Consider the following 22,831-nt stretch of genomic DNA (forward strand, 5'->3'; position numbering starts at 1 on the left):
GGACACCTGATCTAACCAAAATTCACATTTCGTGAACTTGGCGTACAGCTGGTTCTGCCGAAGGGTCTGCAATACTATTCTCAGGTGCTCTGCATGTTCTTCCTGAGTTACTGAATAGATAAGAATGTCATCCATGAACACGATAACGAACTTATCTAAGTATTCTCTGAATACTCTGTTCATGAGATCCATGAAAGTAGCTGGAGCATTTGTTACGCCAAAGGGCATGACTACGAACTCGTAGTGTCCGTATCTAGTCCTGAACGTTGTCTTGGGTATATCCCCTTCTTTAACTTTCACCTGATGATAACATGATCTAAGGTCTATCTTAGAGAACACTGCTGCTCCCTTTAGCTGATCGAACAGGTCATCTATTCTGGGAAGAGGATACATGTTCTTGATGGTGACTTGATTCAGTGCCCGGTAGTCTATACACAGGCGCATGCTCCCGTCCTTCTATTTCACGAACAATACAGGCGCTCCCCATGGTGAGTGACTAGGACGTATGAAACCCTTGTCAAGCAGCTCCTGTAATTGCTCATGAAGTTCCTTCAGTTCTGCTGGAGCCATGCGGTAGGGCGCTTTGGAGATAGGATTCGTACCGGGAATGAGTTCTATCTCAAATTCAATCTCCCTGTCTGGCGCTAGACCTGGTAACTCCTCAGGGAAGACTGCTCGGTAGTCACATACGACTCGGACCTCTGCTAGCTGTTGGTCCTTGTCTTGCCTGGCATTGACTACATGCGTTAAAAATCCCGTACATCCTGAATCCATTAACTTCTGTGCTTTTAGGGCTGAGAGAAACTTCTTAGCCTTTCTCTTTGGTTCTCTGATGTACTCGAATTGTACTTCTGCTTCAGGTTGGAATACAACTTTCTGTTTACGGCACTCTATAGAGGCACCGTATCTGATCAGGAAGTCCATTCCAAAGATGACATCATAATCAGTCATATCTAGCACTATCAGGTCACAAAAGAGTTCTCTGTCTGCTATAATGACTGGCACCGCTATGAGCCAGTGCGTGGATGCCATAATTTCTCCTGAAGGTAGTGTCGTCAGAAACTGACTACTGAGTACCTCTGGGGGTATCGCTAACTTCTCGGCACATGCCCTGGATATATAAGAATAGGTCGCCCCAGTATCGAACAAGACAGTTGTACTTTGCTGTAAAATACTAATCTGACCTGAAACAACTGTCAAGGCATTTGCTACGTCCTCTCTGGTGAGTGAGTAGATCCTCGCATTTGTTGTAGCTGGAGGGGCTTCTAGTCTGCCCTGGCTGAAGTGTGGACCATCTAAAGCGGCCTGCATCTGATGTAACTGAGCTGGCTGGCCTCCGTACTGAATCGGCTGTGGTTGAGGAAGACTAGTCTTGTTTTGGGCACTGCTTAGCCATATGCCCTTCCTGCCCACACTCAAAGCATCCTCGGGTGCCCTTACGACAAACTCCAGGGTGAAATTTCCCACAAGTAGCACATTTGGGATAACTAGGTTGTTTACTAGTTGGTCCTCCTTTTGGGTAACTCCCTGGCTTACATTTGTTGCTGTAGTTCCCTTTCCAGTTAGAGCCATGGGAGCTGTAGCCCTGGTGCTTCTGAGTACCTGAGCCTCCTTGCCCTTTGGACTCTGAGAGTACTTGCTTCTGCTGCTTGATATTGTTCTGGTAGTGCTCTGTGGTCAGAGCACTGCTGACTAGTTCTTCGGTGGTTCGCGACCTATGAACGCCGCTAGCCACGTTCATTGTTATTTCCGGCCTCAGCATCTTGAGCATCAACCGGACTCGTTCTTTTTCTGTGCTGACTAGTTCGGGGCATAGACGAGCCAATCTATTGAATTTCTTCACAGCTTCCTCAACTGATAGGTTGCCCTGACGAAACTCAGTGAACTCGTCGTAGTGGCGGTTTGTGACCCGCATGTGAAAGAACTCCTCGAAGAATTCTTTCTCGAAGTCAGCCCATGTCATCTGGTTCACTGGGCGCTTCGTTCTAATTCTCTCCCACCACATACGTGCATCTCCTGTCAAGCAGAAAGATGTGCACTTCACTTTTTCATGCTCTGGCCAGTCCAGAAGCTCCATCGTACTCTCCAGCGTTTTGAACCAGGCTTGAGCATCCCATGGTTCACTGGTGCCTGAGAAGTTCTCGGGCTTGACTCTCTGCCACTGGATCAGATAGGCTTCTTTCTTTGCCTCTGCTGTTGGGGCTACTGGTGCTGTAGGCTAGACTGGTGGAACCTCTACAACTACTGGGGTTGCTATGTTTGGTTCCGGGGTGACAATGGAAGTATTCTGTTGATTAGCCTTTAAGGTGGCTATCTCCTGTTGCTGTTCTGCTAGCTGCTTCTGTAACTGAGCCACTACTGCTGTAAGGTCTGGGGGAGGCACTGAACTGTCTGCCTCATGCTGGGGCTAAGTAGCTGGTGCCCTTCTAGCTGGGCGTCCTCGTGCCATTTCTAAAGGAACAAAGGACATACATAACTAAAGCATCTTGTTTACATAGCTAATACTATCACAGATAAGCATACTTTAGTTATCTACAAACATGAAAGCAATAAACATACAAAGTGAGAGGTATTCTTACTTGGAAGCTGCAGGTTCAATCCTGATGTGTGTGTAGGAAGTATGGAACTTTCTGTTCTGATACCACTCTGTAACGACCCACCTTCTACTGGCTAGGCTGTAAGGCCGATCGTTACATTATGTTGTGCTTGGCTAACCAATTCATGTGCGGAAAGTTGATCTGATTTAAAATTTTGCTGAACTAATGAATATGCTTCTGTTAATCGCTATACTAGCTGAACTTAATGTTTAAACTACCCCTTGAATTGTTGTGGCTATGCTAGAAGGGGTGTTCTAGGTTTTTGCTATCATCTGGGGCTGAACTAAAGTGTTTTCAGCTAGTACTAGGCCTCTGATCGATCCACGGATCGATCCAGCATGCTACTGTACACGGAGACTAATTTGGATAGATCGGCTGATCGATCCAGGTTGGGCAATCGATCCAGTGATCAATTCCGGACCCTACTATATGCGGGAACTAGCGTCTGGATCGATCGGCTGATCGATCCAGTATGTCCAATCGATCCAGTGATTGATTCAACGACACGCTATACGTGGGTTCAGCTCGGATCGATCGGCTGATCGATCCACAAACCTTCTGTTCGCGACGAAACTCGGCTGGATCGATCGGCTGATCGATTGAGAAGCCTCCAGTCAATCGGCTGATCGATCGGGGTTTCTGATTTCATATCAGAACCTGATTTCAGCCCTGGTTCGAGCAGAAATCTCATATACCAACTCTAAACTAACTGAAATGCATTCTAACATCAATTATCTAGCATTTTAAACATGGCATGGTGCATATTTCACTAGTTCATGACTTTTAAGCAAACTGAAATGCGAAAACTAAAAATAACAAGGTTCTAATAGTTAGACTTGCTAAAAATCCCTAAGATCTTCATTCCAAACTCCTTTTTCACACACACATCGTCGTTGCATTGTCCTCCAGCCTCCGTTAGTCCATCTTTCCTTTATCTTTATCTGCAGTATAAGGAAAAGAGTATCTGTAAGCTTGAGAGCTTAGTAAGAAACCATCTACCTCACAAAAATATGCATACGATGCAATTTATGTTTTTTTTTAAGACATGCTATTTGAAATATATGTATACTGAACATGTAAGAGCATAGCATGGCATACAAACAACTAGTCATGGCAACAAGTGCTAACATAAGCTATCACATTGTATCAATAGAAAACTAAACCGATACAAAACTGAGCTGAGCTAATTCTAAACTAATGCTAAAGCTGTACTGAATTCACATAACTATTTGTGAAGTTTTGAAAACTATTTTCATAAATAGATTAAAATAATAATCATGCTGCTGTTTGGGCCCGGCAACTGTACTTGCTATCCGCGCATCCATAACAAGACCCAGGGTTGCAAGTCCCGAATTTAGTAGGGTTACTAGGTTATCTAAACCTAGGGACGACTGTGAGAGCCCAACCCAATGGATATCTAATCCAGTACAGTGTCATTACTAAAAGTAAAATACTGAACATAAGATAATAATTCTTGTCTTGCTCTTACTAGGTTGTCTAAACCTAGAACTAGGTTGTCTGAACCTAGAGGCGACTGTGGGAGCCCACCCATTGGACATCTAGTCCTGTAAAAGCTGAAGCAAGACTACTATACTATCTTAAATGCTTCTGTTGCATTTAACTGAGTTGTTAAACTGTCTAAAACTATACTAGTTATTTTATCGAACACTTGGCGTACGTCAACTCTCCTCTCTATTAGGGAGATCACCTCTAGGCACCCAACAACGTCTAAAACCTCCAACTGAAGGGGAAAAAGCGTGGTCGGCCCATCTAGAGATGTTCGACTAATCCCCAAATCTGTGAGGAGGGTTAAATACACCCCGTATGTCTACAAAAATCTGCATATAGCTAATTTAAAGGCATACAACCATACGAAAGCTACTTATACTGCAGGTGAGGGGTTTCTTACCTCCTGCTAGAAGTTTCTTACAAATCTAAACGCTAGGTTTCCGGTGGAGAAGATCCCTTCGTTGATCTCCTCGCGTCTACGTGCCCTTCTCGCGGAGAGGAACGTTCTCGTGTCCTTGATGTCGCCAGGAGATACTCCTACGCTCCTCAAGATGGAACCCTAGGTCTTCTTGAGGTTGGCGCCGAGAGGTGAGGGAGAAAGAGAGAGGGTCGGTGGAAGAGGTTTGAGGGAAAAAGTTTTCTTGTTTAAGAAAATAACAATTCCTCACTTAAATTCCCTATTTATATTAAGTGGGTAATTCGGCCAAACTCAAATATAAGTATAATTGTTCTCCTTTCCTTTCAGTACGGCCCTGCTGGGTTCACTTGGTTACTAAAGTTATCTAAAGGTTATCGGACCCGATAGGTCCCGGGTTCGATTCCCGCTTAAGATATTTTACGTTTCTATTTATTTTTGCTACTTCCGCTACTCCAAAAATTCTGGGAAAATATTCTAAAATTCCAGAAAAATCATAGAATATTTCTAATATAATTTTGAGAATTTTTCGGGCGTTACAGTATGAAATGGTGTCTGATTTGTCTTTCCGTTGCACGGCTTGGTTTGCTTGAGTTATTAATAGTCTGGAGTCTTGGATTTTGGACGGCGAAGCTCGAGTTTTCTTGTGGTTTTGGAATCATCGATCGGATTCGAATCTGGAGTCAAATTGATGTCATTGTGTGTGTTTGTGCATGGCTGCAGTTGTCGTTATGTTTCTCGTTTGGCTGCGGATATTGGGAATTAATTGGGAGATTTGTAACATGATTCGTTTGTAGATTTGTTGCCTTTGGGCAGTTCAAGTTTTTGGTGCAGAGTGGTCTGATTTGAGCTTTGTTGATGGCGATCATGTTTTCTTATCCAAGTCGGTTGTGGGTTTATTTATAGATTTTGTTTGTTGTGATTTGTGTGCAATATGGGTTCGCTCCTCATGAGGTATTTGAATTTTCCTGCAGCAACTCTGTTTTTCCCATGTGGATAAATAGGATCGGTTTCTGATTTACATTGCAACAATTTACTTAGGTGCTAAATTCCGGTTTTATTCTATACTGGTATTGTTCATGTTTAATTTCAATTGTGATGTACAGATTATGATCATTACATATGGACTTATGAATGGAATGGGTTATAGATATTAGTATAAAGTAGGAAGCTCTTCTTTAAATATTTGTTAGATAAGCATGACTGCAGTAAGAATAGAGTCCATTTTTCTTTACTGTTCATGAATGACGGCAAAGAATGACACTGTTCATGTATGATTGCAAAGAATGATAATGTTCATGTATGACTGTATCGAATGATAATGATAGTTTAAGTTTATTTACTGTGGCTAATTTGATGAGTATGAGCATATGTGGTAGCAGTACGGGATGGGTGACCCGTGATGAGCTCCGGGGAGGGCCCATCCAAACTTGACTGATAAATTATATATGGTAGTTTCGGTTATATGATTGACTGCATGTTCTCTAGGAGGTACCTCTAGGTTCATGAGACTGTTGACTGGCTCTAAATGTGGTTACCGGATATGTGACATATTCACCTTATTAGCTACGTAGGATCATTGTTGCATGTTATATCTTTCTTATGTCGTACTTGGTTGTGCTATGTTTTCTTTAAAAGGCTTCTAGTTGCTATTTCTACTACTTTATGGATATCTTCATACTCATATTTGTCTGTACTTGTTGGGTCATAGACTCACCACATTTATATTACAGGTGAGGATGACTTCCAGGATATGCCGGAAAGCCCACGGACAGAGTAGACGAGGAGGCGGATGGATGCATGGTACTGTCCCTTGTCCGGGAGTGCGGAGCATACTGGATTCCCTACGAGAGTTATTTTCATTTCTTTGTCATTCGAGTGGGGAATGTTTGAGGAGTTTATGTTCATATCGATAAACATATATTGATACGGTCATGTCCATGTTATGATAATTTCTTTGTTGGTACTGCATTACGATCATTCAAATAGTAGTTGATGAGAGAGATTGGTAAGAAAAAAAAATTGGGGATGTTTCAGTTGGTATCAGAGCGACACTCCTAAGGGGCAACATGCGCACGCCATCTCGTCAGGAACTCGACTACTCTTGCCTTCAAGATTGTAAGACTTTTCTTTAAAAAATTTAATATTTTGGCTATCATTACTTTGCCAACATTGGTGATATAGATGGACCCCTTAAGCGGCATATCTTGATCATCTCTCTGGTTTGAAGTTTAAGATTATGTACTTCCTTACACTGAAGTTGCTCTATGAAATAAATGTATATATGAAATAAAGGTACATAAGGTATGAGATTCTATTAAGGTCATCTAAGCATAACAATGAAGGTGGTCTAATTTGTGTAGCTAGTTTTGGTCTTTGTTCTTGATGGGAATCTGTGAAACTTTGGTATTTCCCGGGTAAGGTTAATACTGTTCAGGGAAATGGTGGAAAAAGGAAATACATAAATTAGTCTATCTACTACTTAAACTAGTTTCTTTTATTATGCATCACGAAAGTTAATATAGGGCTATTTGTTAATATTATAGTTGAGAGCTATCTGGTAACCCAACTTTTCAAAGGTCATCAACCATAGAGTAAATGAGTTGTTTGCTTGAATCTTCTTTTAATTCACATTGGAACATAGCATTAGTTTATCCTTACACATACCATCACATAGCATTTAGGATGATCTTTTTAGGGAAATAGGTAGTTTTTGTAGTATGGGAGCAGTATTCTAGTTTAACATAAACTAATAGTAGAGAATAGGAACCCTTATATCTGAAATCTATCTTGGGAAATCTAGGCAAAACGTGTTGAAAGAAGCTAAAATAAAGATCAAAGCCTGGGTAAAAATTGGTAGGGCATAACTCAGGTGAGTTTTGAACCATAAGGTGCCTTGTGTTGCCTCCTTTTTCTGTGATTAGCTAAGAAAAATTAAAGAAAATGAAGAATGTAAGTGACTGATTTATTTCCATTTTATTACGTATGGAAGTTCCTTCCAACATCTTTGGTTTAATGTGGTGTATTGCTCATCATTCATAGTGTATTTACAAATAGATACGATTATGGGTTTTTCTGACATTTTTTTTTTCTCTCTTAACCTTATCAGAGTTTGTGTAATTTACCATTTTGATCATGTTTCCTATCAAACTATTGCACAAATAACCATTACCTTTAGTTAAGTATTTGTTCTAGGTATTAAGATGTTCGGCTGGGAGGAGTCACTGATGTTATCTTCACATGTTATTTGTCTGAGCTAACGGGGCATATCATCATATTGATACATACCCTATTTCCATTCATTTCAATTCAAGGACTTCACTCAAAAATCTTTAGATATGCATTTATTGTCAATATCTATGAGTTGCTGTTAAGTTGGATATCACTGACCTTGCAGAATTGAATTGTTCCTCAGAAAAGTTTTGGTCCTTAAATCATATTGTGTGCAGTACATGGTTATCTCCTTGCTCTTTCTAAAACTATTACACTACGCTAAGCATTTTTGTATTACATACATGTCTGAAGCATTTTTAATTTATAGCTTGTTAAATCTATAATCGGAGTTTGGTAGGTGGATTAGGTACGGATTTTCATTCAGGTAGTATGTTACATGAATAATGTATAATTGTTAAACCTATTATTGTTAGCATGCTTGATTAAGTATAATTTCAATTGTTTCCTTAGAATGTTCAGACTGTGATGGTCCAAATGAATTCATTACATGTAGATCGGGTTAATGGTATCATGATCAAATTGGTTTGCCTGATATCATAATTTCATAAGTACTATTAGGTGTTTATTACGGTGATTCAGGGAAGTCCCAGATTTAGTTCTCTGTTTTAGCTGTTACTTGCTGTAAATTTCTGTTGTTCTGCACATAAGTGACATAGAGTAACTTGCCTCAAGGAATGATTAAGGTTTTGGATTTCTTCATTATGGGCTTAGCTGTAGGCTTACCTGATATTTGTTGTTATATGTTGTTGACTTGTCAATTGTTGTTCTGTTATTATTTGCTATTTGTTTTAAGTACAGTTACACATACTGGAATGCCAATTCAAATGAGTCTAATCAAGTTGTGTTTCCAATTGTGACGCTTTAAATGTGTATAGCTTAGTATAACTAAGTGAGATTGGTAATAAAATCATCATGCGTAAATAATTGTTTAGTTAGAAGTTGTTTATGCATCTCCAGCTGTAGTAAATGGTTGATACAAAATTTTAGTGTAATGTTCCAATCAGTGATGCTTAAAATTTGATTAAGAATGATTTATGCTTTCATGTACCCATCTGTACGAACTACTATGAGTGAACTAGGTCATGGTATGTGTATTTGTCCTAAATGCTATAATAGAATCATGCTACCATACTTCGACTAAGTAAAAGGTTATGAATGATAGGCTTGAATGGTGATAGAACTGAAATATTATAAATATGTTTTGAAAATTTTCCTAAGGGTAACTAGATGAATGTGGGGTTAAGTGGTTACCATTTTTGACAACTAAATATGGTCTTAGTAACAAATGCAATTAGGAAAGGTTGGCTGAGATAACATAAACATGTTCAAAGGATATTTTAGGGAATGATTGGAAGGGTATGATTTAATGATTAATAGTGTGAAAAGGAAACAGTGTCTTAGGAAGACTGACAAGAAGATTCAAATCACCTTAATTTTAAGTATGGTAGGGAAAGATTTATTTAGCTTACTCCAAATAAGCGAGACGTTTCGTTAGTTGCGACTATCGTTGACGATGGGAGTGTGCATCTTTCTTGATAGAAGAAAGTGACGAATCCCACCTGAGTGATGTTGGGGGGTTTGATCTCAAGTGGTTGTGTCGCAATAACGAGACCCTTATCTATTGAATTAATTGGCATCTTCATGAAGTAGCAATATACTCTTGTTTCACCTCATTGTAGAATAGAGGTTCACATTGCGACATTATAGCAAATAAAGCAGACATAGGTGCTTATCAGGTGTTTTACACATGTTCAAGTTTGTGTACGATGCAAAATCCTCTATGTGGGGTAAAATATATATATATATAAATATAATAATAACTGATCTATGCTATGTAAATTTGTAGTAGTTGGAAATTGAACTGTGGATACAATCATATCAACACTAATGCGCCGAAAGCCGAGGAATAAGGGATCAAAATAGTGAAGGTCTTATGGGGGAGTTACCTATGAGATTGAACAGGATATGCGTAATCGTTATCCCAAATTATTGGGTATGTCAAATTTCGAGGATGAAATTTTCATAAGGGGGGTGGGGGAATTGTAAGGTCTCACTCACGTTGATTAAGGAATTTATTTATTAAATAAATAAAGGTCTCATGAGCGTTAATTAAAAATTTTATTTACTAGATTTTATACGAACTTTAGAAATTTTTTCGGGATTTAAAATAAATTTAAATGACTCATTTCAAGGGGTTAGAACTATTAAGTTATGGAAACAAATGATACCCCATTAAGCTGGGAAACTAATTGTTCTTAATTACCCTAATCATCTTAAGTTAGGGTAAATAACCTAACTATAAGGTTTCCCCAATTCCTTCGCCCTACTTCTCGCCCATACATCGCCGTCCTCTTTCTCGCCATCTCCACCAAATCGACGACGAAGCATTCTGGCAGACCTTGAGCTCCGGCTGGGCGCCACCACACGTGGGCGAGTTGCTGGAGACGGCGTGAGCAGACGCAGAGCTTGCGACGGTCTTTACGGAGGCGCAATAATCTTGGGTGAGAGCTTCCGATGATTGTGCGAGAAGAAAGGAAAGTACTTACCCTTATGGTTTGGCAAGATCTGTAAGGTATGAGGTAGGAACGTAGATGTTGTGAAAGGTTCACCTATGTGCATGGATCGGCGGTATGGTTCTCGATTGGCTTTTTCCCTGAAGAGTGGTTCTCGGATTGATGTTTTGTTGATGTTTTGCTTGAATCGATGTGCTTCTGGATTTGTTTTGCCGGTATATTCAATGTTGCTGGAGTCGGTTTCCTTGGAGTGTTTCTTTCTCATGGCTTTCTGGTGTACGAATGGGCTGCAATTGGTTGTGGAAGCGAATTCTACTGTGTTGACGAGGTTTCAAGTTTCAGCGTGACACATGTTTGTCTAAATGCAAGATTAAGATGTCAACTGGTGGATTGAGTTATATTTCAAGTTTTCTTGCGAATTCTTAGTTTTGGTTTGAAGTCCTGTGAGATTCTTGATTCGATTGAGTTAATTGGTGATGTTCTTGCTTGGTGACGGAGCTTTGAATACGGTTCTGTGATGGTTTTGACTGTATGAAATGGTGTATGATTTGTCTTTTCGTTGAACGGCTTGGTTTGCTTGAGTTATTGATAGTCTGGAGTCTTGGATTTTGGACGGCGAAGCTCGAGTTTTCTTGTGGTTTTGGAATCATCGATCGGATTCGAATCTGGAGTCAAATTGATGTCATTGTGTGTGTTTGTGCATGGCTGCAGTTGTCGTTATGTTTCTCGTTTGGCTGCGGATATTGGGAATTAATTGGGAGATTTGTAACATGATTCGTTTGTAGATTTGTTACCTTTGGGCAGTTCAAGTTTTTGGTGCAGAGTGGTCGGATTTGAGCTTTGTTGATGGCGATCATGTTTTCTTATCCAAGTCGGTTGCGGGTTTATGTATAGATTTCGTTTGTTGTGATTTGTGTGCAATATGGTTTCGCTCCTCATGAGGTATTTGAATTTTCCTGCAGCAACTCTGTTTTTCCCATGTGGATAAATAGGATTGGTTTCTGATTTACATTGCAACAATTTACTTAGGTGCTAAATTCCGATTTTATTCTATACTGGTATTGTTCATGTTTAATTTCAATTGTGATGTACAGATTATGATCATTACATATGGACTTATGAATGGAATGTGTTATAGATATTAGTATAAAGTAGGAAGCTCTTCTTTAAATATTTGTTAGATAAGCATGACTGCAGTAGGAATAGAGTCCATTTTTCTTTACTGTTCATGAATGACCGCAAAGAATGATACTGTTCATGTATGACTGCGAAGAATGATATTGTTCATGTATGACTGTATTGAATGATAAGATAGTTTAAGTTTATTTACTGTGGCTAATTGGATGAGTATGAGCATATGTGGTAGCAGTACGGGATGGGTGATCCGGGATGAGCTCCGGGGATGGCTCATCCAAACTTGACTGATAAATTATATATTGTAGCTTCGGCTATATGACTGACTGCATGTTCTCTAGGAGGTACCTCTAGATTCATGGGACTGTTTACTGGCTCTAAATGTGGTTACCGAATATGTGACATATTCACCTTATTAGTTACGTAGGATCATTGTTGCATGTTATATCTTTCTTATGTCCTACTTGGTTGTGCTATGTTTTCTTTAAAAGGCTTCTAGTTGCTATTTCTACTACTTTATGGATATCTTCATACTCATATTGGTCTATACTTGCTGGGTCGTAGACTCGTCACATTTATATTACAGGTGAGGATGACTTCCAGGATATACCGGAAGGCCCACGGACAGAGTAGACGAGGAGGCAGGATGGATGCATGGTACTGTCCGTTGTCCGGGAGTGCAGAGCATACTGGATTCCCTGCGAGAGTTATTTTCATTTCTTTGTCATTTGGGTGGGGAATGTTTGAGGATTTTATGTTCATATCGATAAACATATATTGATACGGTCATGTCCATGAGTTATGATAATTTCTTTGTTGGTACTGCATTACGATCATTTAAATAGTAGTTGATGAGAGAGATTGATAAAAAAAAAAACTGGGGATGTTTCACATACATACTGATGTATGTGGTCTATTCAGAATAGCAGCTAGAGGAGACTACCATTACTTCATTACTTTTACTAATGATTTCAGTAGATATGGCTATGTGTATTTGATGAGACACAAGTCAGAATCCTTTGAAAAATTCAACAAATTCAAGAATGAAGTACAAAATCAACTTGGTAAAAGGATTAAGATGTTCCGATTAGATCGAGGTGGGGAATACCTTAGCCAAGAGTTTCATGACCATCTCGTTGAGTGTGATTATATCTCAACTCACTCCACCTGGAACACCACAATGGAATGGTGTATCAGAATGGAGAAATCGTACTTTATTAGATATAGTACGATCGATGATGAGTCAATCAGAACTTCCTGCTTCCTTCTAGGGACATACCCTAGAGACGACCGCTTTCACACTTAACTGCGTTCCTTCTAAGGTCGTCATAAAGACACTATATATGATATGGACTGGGAAGAGTCTTAAGATATCTTTTATAAAGATTTGGGGTTGTGAGACTTACGTTCGATGTAGGAAAATATCCAAATACATAGTTCATACATTCACAATCACATCACAACTACTTCCTACATCCTAGATCTAGAGATCTAGTCCATAGCAAAGGAAATACAACCAAAGACAAAGAAATAAGCAAACTACAACCCAATACAAAGAAGTAGAGAGAGAAGAGTGGTTATCCTTGAAGCGTGGCATCCTTAGAGTCGTTCCCTTGCTCCGGAGGTGGACGGATCGACGAAGATGTGGTTTCTATGGTCCCCCCCAAGGGGGAGAACCCTCCTCCATGGAATGGGGGTGAGCTCCAAACCAAAAATTAGTGAAAAGGGGATAAAAACCCCTTTTATAGAGCAGGACATGGGCACCACACGGCCCGTGACATGATAAACTAGGACCCAAATCAGACAAGTGCTATTTTGTAGGATATCCCAAGGAAACAAAGGGATACTACTTTTATAATCCCATATAAGGCAAAGTGTTTGTTGCCAGAAATTGTATCTTTCTAAAAAGAGAGTTTATTTCTAGAAAAACTAGTGAGAGTCAAGTCGATCTTGAAGAAATTCAAGATACACAAACTAGCACCGAAGCCTTAATGGAAACTAAACAAGTACTGCAAGATGTTGTGGATCATGATTTTGTTACACGGTAAAAAGTTTTGGAGCAACAACCTGTTCAAGTAGCATAAGCTCTACGCAGATCTGATAGGACCCGTCGTCAACCTGAGAGATATTCTTTTATCTTGCCTGACAACGGTGATGTAGTGCTAGTTGGTCTCAACGAGCCTATATCTTATCAGGAAGTTGTACAGGGCCCAGATTCTGAGAAATGGCTAGAGGCAATAAGATCCGAAATGGAATCCATGTACACTAACGAAGTATGGACTTTGGTTGATCAACCTGAAGGAATCAAACTCATTAGGTGTCAGTGGGTCTTTGAAGTGAAGATTGACATGGATGGTCATATGCATACCTATAAAGGTAGATTGGTGGCTAAAGGATTCAAACAAATTCATGGTATAGACTATGATGAAACATTTTCACCAGTAGCTATGCTCAAGTCCATTTGGATCATGCTTACTATTGCAGCTTACTATGATTATGAGATCTGGCAGATGAATGTCAAAACCATATTTCTTAACAAAAGTCTCCCCAAGGATGTGTACATGACACAACCTGAGGATTTTGTAGATCCAAAGAATGCTGGAAATATTGGTTAGTCCTAGGAAAACGTACTGGTTCCACTGTACAAAATTTTTTGTACAAGTGTCGAACCTTTCCTTAAATAACCTATTGTGTTCTTTAGAAGTTAAATTAGGAATCGCAGACGGAACTTAACATCATTGATTCCAAATTTAACTTATATGTTCTTAATGGTTTAGATTTGAATCGCAAGCGGAACTTAACACTATTGATTCAAATCTACCTAAGTTATTAATTCCATAAATATTAATTTCCAAAATTGGCTTCCAGGACTGCATGACGAGGCACATGGCCTTCTTGGATATGGGAGCAACCACCACCGCCTAGGCAAAGCCTTTTAAAAAAAGCTAATATTTATTTCCTTAAATAACTCTAGGTTAACCAAAAGGAACAATCGAATCACAAATTCAAAAAAGAAGAAAGCACAAACTCGAAAAATAAATTCGATAAACTAGATCTAATTGCCTTTTGTATTTAGAATTCTTACAAAGAAAATAACTAGTATGATGCGGAAGAAAATTACTAATTATACATTCTCTTTGTAAGCTAATGACCTCAAGATCTTCTGCCGTATTCCTCGCCTCGCGTTGGACGTCGTGTGAGCGACGATCCTCCAAGATGAACACCAACCAAAAGTCTCCTCCTCTTCTTCTAAAATCCGGCCACCACCACCACTAAGGAGAAGAGAGCAAAGGGAGAAGGGAGAAGGGAGAAGGGAGAAGGGAGAAGGGAGAGGGTCGGCCACCAAGAGATCTCCAAGCAAGAGAATAAGAGTTGTATCTCATGAAGCCCCCTCACCCCTTCTTTTATATTACTTGCCCAAGGCAAATAAGGAAAAACTTTTACAATTTTCCTTTTCCCTTTTTATTTTTCTTTTCTTTCCTCTTGATTGAATCAATCATCAAATCAATGGTTGTGATCAATCCTATTTGGTTTAGGATTGGGTTTGGCCGGCCCCTTGATTGGGCACCAAGCAAGGTGGCCGGCCACCATATTTAGGAAAGAAAAAATAATTTTTTTTTTATAAAATTTTACAAGAAGAAAAAACTCTTATAAAATTTTACAAGTTCTCTTTCCTAGAGTTAAAAAAGGGAAGTATTAAAAAATTAAAACCATGTTTTAAAATTTAAAACTTCTCTTATAAAATTTCCTTTTTTAACATGATGATAGAAAATTTTAATTTTAAAACTTATCTCCCTTTTTTTTCTTAAACCATGAGGATGGTTAAAAAGGAAAGTTTTAAAACTTTTAAAACTCTCTATTAAAATATGTGGCCTAATTCAAATAAGGATAGTTTTAAAAATTAAAATCTCTATTTTAAAACTTATAGTTTTCTACAAAGAGAAGATTTTAAAAATTCAAAACACCCCTCCTATTTGAAATAATTGTGGTCGGCCCCTTCATGCTTGGTCACTAAGCAAAGGGCTGGCCCCTATAAAGAGGATGTGGTCGGCCCTTGCTTGGTCACCAAGCATTGGACCGGCCCACTTCTTGGACACCAAGAAGATCCTTACATTTGGATGGACTTGAGGCTGTAATGAGGCTACGACAGGGACCTAGAGGAGAAATTGGTTTTGGCCTTCCGATGAGCTTGAGTATCCCGTGTTCGCCCCGAACACACAACTCAAGTTCATCGATAATAACTCATTCCACTAGAGAGTTATTACAGCACTACCTCACCAATCCCAAATTACATTATGGGCTCCTACTTATCATGAGTGTGTTAGTCTCCCTGTGTTTAAGATTACGAATGTCCACTAATTAAGTAAGTTACTGACAACTCACTTAATTAATATCTAGCTCCAAGAGTAGTGCCACTCAACTTCATTGTCATGTCAGACTAGGTCCACCTGCAGGGTTTAACATGGCAATCCTTATGAGCTCCTCTTGGGGACATTCTCAACCTAGATAACTAGGACACAGATTTCTTCTATAATCAACAACACACACAATAAGTAATATCATTTCCCAACTTATCGGGCATATTGATTTATCGAGCTAAACCTCACCCTTTGATAAGTCAAAAAAATAAATATTAAATATATGTGCTTGTTATTATATTATGATTAAGAGTACACACTTCCATAATAACTAAGGTCTCGTTCTTTTACTAAGTCAGTAAAAAGAACTTACCTAAATGATCCTACTCAATACACTTAAAGTGTATCAGTGTAATTTATTAGTCAAGATAAACTAATACTTTATTACACTACGACTATTCTGATGGTTTGTTCCTTTTCATTTTAGTCGTGAGCAACTTGTTTATAATTTATAGAGAACCGACAACACGATCTTCTGAGTGTGACACCACACTCCATGTTGTCTAGTATATAAATTAATTGAACATTTACATTTAACAAATAAATGCAGATATTGACCAATGTGATTCTTTTATTTCAACAAATAAATATTTACAAAAGCTAGGCTTTTAGTATACACACTAACAATCTCCCACTTATACTAAAAGACTAAAAGCTGCCACATCTGTTGTCATACATCTTATTCCCATCCCCTCCACATGCCGATCAAAAGCTTTCGCCGGAAGGGCCTTAGTGAAAGGATCTGCCAGGTTATCTGCTGATGCAATCTTGGCGACGACAACTTCTCCTCGCTTGACGATGTCTCGTATCAGGTGGTACTTACGCTCTATATGTTTACTTGCCTTATGGGCTCGTGGTTCCTTCGAGTTTGCAACTGCACCGCTATTATCACAATAAATTGTGATGATCTTGGGCAAACCAGGAATCATATCTAAGTTCATTAGAAAGTTCCTGAGTCATACAACTTCTTTGGCTGCCTCAGAGGCTACCACATACTCAGCTTCAATGGTTGAGTCCGAGACGCATTTCTGCTTAACACTCCTCCATGCAATAGCTCCACCTCCTAGAGTAAACACATAGCCTGACGTAGACTTACTATTGTCCCTATCTGATTGGAAATCCGAATCCGTGTAACCCACAAGGAGCAAATTGTTTGCTTGGTAGACTAGCATATAATCTCTAGTCCTTCTCGGGTACTTTAAAATATGCTTCACAGTAGTCCAATGTCTTTGTCCAGGGTTACTCTGATATCTGCTAACCATGCCCACGGCAAAACAGATATCAGGTCTCGTACACAGCATTGCATACATAAGGCTTCCTATAGCCGAAGCATAAGGAACTACCTTCATGTCCTCAATCTCCTTTGATGTCTTCGGAGACATCTCTTTAGATAAGGCTACTCCATGCCTAAAAGGTAAGAAACCTTTCTTGGAGTTTTGCATGCTAAAACGAGCAAGGATTGTATCTATATATAAAGCTTGGGATAGGCACAACATTCTTTTCTTGCGATCCCTTATAACTTTGATCACAAGAATGTGTGCACATTCTCCTAAGTCCTTCATATCAAATTGTTTGGACAACCATACCCTTACGTCCGATAATACCTTGATATTGTTGCCAATTAACAAAATATCATCTACGTATAGTACAAGAAATACCACCACGTTTCCGTTACACTTCTTGTATACACAAGACTCATCCGGACACTGAATAAATCCATATGACTGGATTACTTCATTAAACCGGATGTTCCAAGATCTTGAACCTTGCTTCAGTCCATAAATGAACTGATTGAGCTTACACACTAGATGCTCTTTGCCCTTTTCAATGAACCCTTCTGGTTGCTTCATATGGATATTTTCTTCAAGACTTCCGTTAAGAAAAAGCTGTCTTGACATCCATTTGTCAAATCTCATAATCCATATGAGCGGCAATGGATAGGAGTATCCGGATAGACTTAAGCATAGCTACCGACGAAAAGGTCTCCTCATAATCGATTCCCTCTTTCTGAGTGTACCCTTTCACAACAAGCCTTCCCATCTGTCCCTCTTTTCCTTTTATAGATCCACTTGCATCCAATGGCTTTTACACCATCAGGTGGTTCTACAAGCTCCCAGACCTCATTAGAATACATAGATTCTATTTCGGAATTCATTGTCTTTTGCCAAGATACTGCATCTATATCTTGGAGTACTTCATCATATGTTCGGGGATCAGGTTCATGTTTACCCGGGATGAAGTCCGAAGACTCTCCCAAAAACATGAATCTCTTAGGCTGCCTTACAACCCTCCCACTACGACGAGGCGCCGTCTGTGGTTGTGTATCATGTGTGACACGTGTTGCAGTATCTTGTGATACTTCATCTTGTACTGTTGGTACTGAAGTAGACGTGTCTCTCTAAGTTCTTCTAGAATAATTTTTCTACTGGGATTGTGATCCATTATATAGTCTTCTTCTAAAAACTGGGCATTGGTGCTAACAATGACCTTCTGGTCTTTAGGACTATAAAATAAACCACCTTTCGTTCCTCTGGGATAACCTACAAACACACGAACTTCTGTACGAGATTCTAACTTATCAACATCTGGTTTCAGCACATGTGCTGGACTACCCCAAATTCGAATATGTCTTAGACTGGGCTTCCGCTCATTCCACAATTCTGTGGGAGTAGAAGATACTGATTTAGACGGTACTAAGTTCAGAATGTGTGTTGCTGTTTCCAGAGCGTATCCCCAAAATGAATTTGGTAATTCTGAATAACTCATCATCGATCTAACCATCTCCTTAAGAGGCATATTCCTTCGTTCTGCCACACCATTCTGTTGGGGTGTACCAGGTGCGGACAATTGGGATTGAATCCCTACCTCTGATAAGTAATTCCTAAATTTTCCTAAGAGGTATTCACCACTACGATCAGACCGTAGTGTCTTGATACTTTTACCAAGACGTTTCTCCACATCAGCCTTGTACTCTTTGAATTTATCAAAGCACTCAGACTTGCGGTGCATCAGGTAAATATATCCATATTCCGAATAATCATCTATAAAGGAGACAAAGTATTCGAAACCACCTCTTGCCTGGATAGACATAGGACCACACAAATCAGAGTGAACCAGTTCTAACACATCTTTGGTTCTATACCCCTTTGCCTTAAAAGGTCTCTTGGTCATTTTACCTTCTAAGCAGGACTCACAAGTTGAAAATTTTTCCAACACTAGTGAACCCAAAAGTCCATCGGCTATAAGCCTTTGAATCCTACTTAAATTAATATGACCAAGCCTTAGATGCCAAAGATATGTCTGGTTCATTTCCGAAGGTTCCTTTCTCTTATTAGAGTTAGAAGATGTGTTATTAATTTTCATATTTTGCATTGTGGGAGAAATTCGATTTAAAGTATATAAATTGCCAACCAATGCACCAGAACAGATAATAACCCTATTTCTCTTTATAACCACATTGTCATTAAAAGAAACAGAATATCCATCCAAATACAGTTTAGAAACTAAAATTAAATTCTTTCTAAAACTGGGTACATAAAGATAATTTCTTAAAATCAAACTTCTATTCCTATCAAAAGATAAGTAGACATCTCCCACTGCAACGACCGCCACCTTTATAGCATTGCCCATGTAGACGGTTATCTCTCCTTCAAATAGTCGTCGGGTTTCCTGGAACTCCTGCAAAGAGTTTCAGACATGATCAGTGGCTCCTGTATCTACACACCAGGTGCTGGTAGATAACACCGCTAAACATGTTTCAACTACTAGAGAATGAGATATACCTGTATTGTTCTCTTTCCTACAAGGACAGTTCGCCTTCCAATGTCCAGTCTGCTTGCAAATAAAGCACTTGCCCTTCGGCTTCTTTATTCCAGCCTTTTGTCCTGCACCTTGAGGTTTATTCACCTTCTTTGCTGAGCCATTTTGTTTCTTCTTCTTGTCTTTCGGTTTAGAAGTAGAACCATTTTCAGCATAGTGAATTTGAGAATGTTGACGAAATAGCTCTTCGGCTGCCTGAAGTTCTGTCAGTAGTTCCGCCTATGAATACATCCTTTTATTCATATTATAGTTCAGGCGAAAATGCTCAAAACTTCTGGGCAGCGTTTGGAGGATAATATCGACCTGAGTTTCCTCATCAATTTCTCCTCCAAGAACTTGTATTTCGTTTAAGTAAGCCATCATCTTGAGAATATGATCCCTTACAGGAGTCCCCTCAGTCATGGTGGATGTCATCAGTTTTCTCATTGCCTCTTGCCTAGCAGCCCGATTCTGATGTCCGAAGAGTTCCTTGAGATTGTTCATTATATCATAGGCTGTTGGTAAGTCCTGATGCTGATGTTGCAATACATTTGACATCGAAGCCAAAATGTAACACCGCGCCATCTCATCAGCTTTTACCCATTTACTATGATACTGAATCTCCTCTGGGGTAGAATCATTGCTAGGTGTATCTGGGCATTCCTCTGACAGTACAAACTTATAGCCTTCAGCAGTTAAGACAATGTACAGGTTTCTTTTCCAATCTATATAGTTGGGACCAGTAAGTCTGTTCTCTTTTAGAATAATGGCCAGTGGATTGAAAGTCATCCTAAGAATCACAAAAATAACTTTGGTCAAGATTCTAAATTTAGAATAATATTAATTCCTCAAACAATACTATTTTAAATTAACCAACACCTCAAAACACTGTAAATTTTGTATGCCACGATAGTGTGGACGTATACAAATTCAACATTTGTAAAAGGAGGGTGTAACCCATTAATTTTATTATCTTGTCAACCTAACTTTTTGACAAATAAAATTAATAGTTGGTTTCCTTTGGTCACACAAATAATAGCAGTGACTCCGATGGGGAGGATACTATTAGACATGCCTAAGTGTATACCATTACTTGACACTAAGTCCATTAATAAGATTGTGTCCCTTCCGATGGGGAAGATCACACGCTCTTAATTAATTTCCTATAGTCATCCAAAATGGAAGTTTGATCTAGTGATCCGCAAACAAACTCATCGGATATGGAGGAAGGCACTCAGAGCCAACGCGCAAGTTTGTTTGCATCACTTACAAACTAGTAATGGAGACCGTGGAATTTACTAAAATAAATCTCTCTCCCACTTAGTTATTTAAAGTGAGGAATTTTAAACTATCCTAGCATACATCAAATGCATACACACACATCACAGTAAATAAAAGCAATAAACATGGAAATTATTTTCCAACTATTATGACCTTTTTCTGTTACTGACCTCCATGTGCTCCAACCCTAGCTGCTGCAATCTTTAGCCACCGCCATCGGGTCGAGTCGTCGCATCCATCTTGCTTCTTATTCTGCTGCGCCTCTGGTGCTCCAAAAGTACCACGCCTCGTAAGAATCCGATCCCCGACAAAAATAGAATTTTACATATATCGATCCTATATTCCACAAGGGAATGTACATATATTCTAGATCGAACAAAATAAAATAAAATTCTAAAAATAATACAGCTCCTGCTGTATTTGATACATACAATCATGCACACAAATAATACCCTTGACATGTCCAAGGGTCCAATCACACACAACATCAATAAGCTATAATAGTTGGAGCCTGCAACCAAAGAGTTAGCACATCCTACTATTATCCTGCCTAAATTATGTATGACATGTGCATAACCTATTTGAATTCTAAACACATAGAGGCAAACCCTAGCTCTGATACTAATTGTTGGTTAGTCCTAGGAAAACGTACCGGTTTCACTGTACAAAAATTTTTGTACAAGTGTCGAACCTTTCCTTAAATAACCTATTGTATTCTTTAGAAGTTAAATTAGGAATCGCAGACGGAACTTAACATCATTGATTCCAAATTTAACTTATCTATTCTTAATGGTTTAGATTTGAATCGCAAGCGAAACTTAACACTATTGATTCAAACTACCTAAGTTATTAATTCCATAAATATTAATTTTCAAAATTGGCTTCCAGGACTGCATGGCGAGACACATGGCCTTCTTGGATATGGGAGCAACCACTACCGCCTAGGCAAAACCTTTTAAAGAAAGCTAATATTTATTTCCTTAAATAACTCTACGTTAACCAAAAGGAACAATCGAATCACAAATTCGAAAAAGAAGAAAACAAAAACTCGAAAAATAAATTTGAGAAACTAGATCTAATTGCCTTTTGTATTTAGAATTCTTACAAAGAAATTAACTAGTATGATGCGGAAGAAAATTACTAGTTATACCTTCTCTTTGTAAGCTAATGACCTCAAGATCTTCTGTCGTATTCCTCGCCTCGCCTTGGGCGTCATGTAGGCGACGATCCTCCAAGATGAACACCACCCAAAAGCCTCCTCCTCTTCTTCTAAAATCCAGCCACCACCACCACCAAGGAGAAGAGAGCAAAGGGAAAGGGAGAAGGGAGAGGGCTGGCCACCAAGAGATCTCCAAGTAAGAGAATAAGAGTTGTATCTCATGAAGCCCCCTCACCCCTTCTTTTATATTACTTGCCCAAGGCAAATAAGGAAAATTTTTTACAATTTTCCTTTTCCCTTTTTATTTTCCTTTTCTTTCCTCTTGATTGAATCAATCATCAAATCAATGGTTGTGATCAATCCTATTTGGTTTAGGATTGGGTTTGGCCGGCCCCTTGCTTGGGCACCAAGCAAGGTGGCCGACCACCATATTTAGGAAAGAAAAAATAAATTTTTTTTTATAAAATTTTACAAGAAGAAAAAACTCTTATAAAATTTTACAAGTTCTCTTTCCTAGAGTTAAAAAATGAAAGTTTTAAAAAATTAAAACCATGTTTTAAAATTTAAAACTTCTCTTATAAAATTTCCTTTTTTAACATGATGATAGAAAATTTTAATTTTAAAACTTATCTCCCTTTTTTTTCTTAAACCATGAGGATGGTTAAAAAGGAAAGTTTTAAAAATTTTAAAACTCTCTATTAAAGCATGTGGCCTAATTCAAATAAGGATAGTTTTAAAAATTAAAATCTCTCTTTTAAAACTTATAGTTTTCT

General features: G+C 38.8%; 1 long non-coding RNA gene across 1 annotated transcript; it reads left to right on the forward strand.

Moving 5' to 3' along the window:
- Positions 1-9,995: 9,995 nt before the first annotated feature.
- Positions 9,996-12,238, forward strand: LOC122045846. The gene is made up of 2 exons (XR_006130131.1): positions 9,996-10,327; positions 11,967-12,238. It is a non-coding gene; the product is annotated as an uncharacterized LOC122045846 (long non-coding RNA).
- The last annotated feature ends 10,593 nt before the right edge of the window (positions 12,239-22,831 follow it).

Source organism: Zingiber officinale, chromosome 2B (assembly GCF_018446385.1).
Source record: "Zingiber officinale cultivar Zhangliang chromosome 2B, Zo_v1.1, whole genome shotgun sequence".
NCBI classification, from domain to species: Eukaryota; Viridiplantae; Streptophyta; class Magnoliopsida; order Zingiberales; family Zingiberaceae; genus Zingiber; species Zingiber officinale.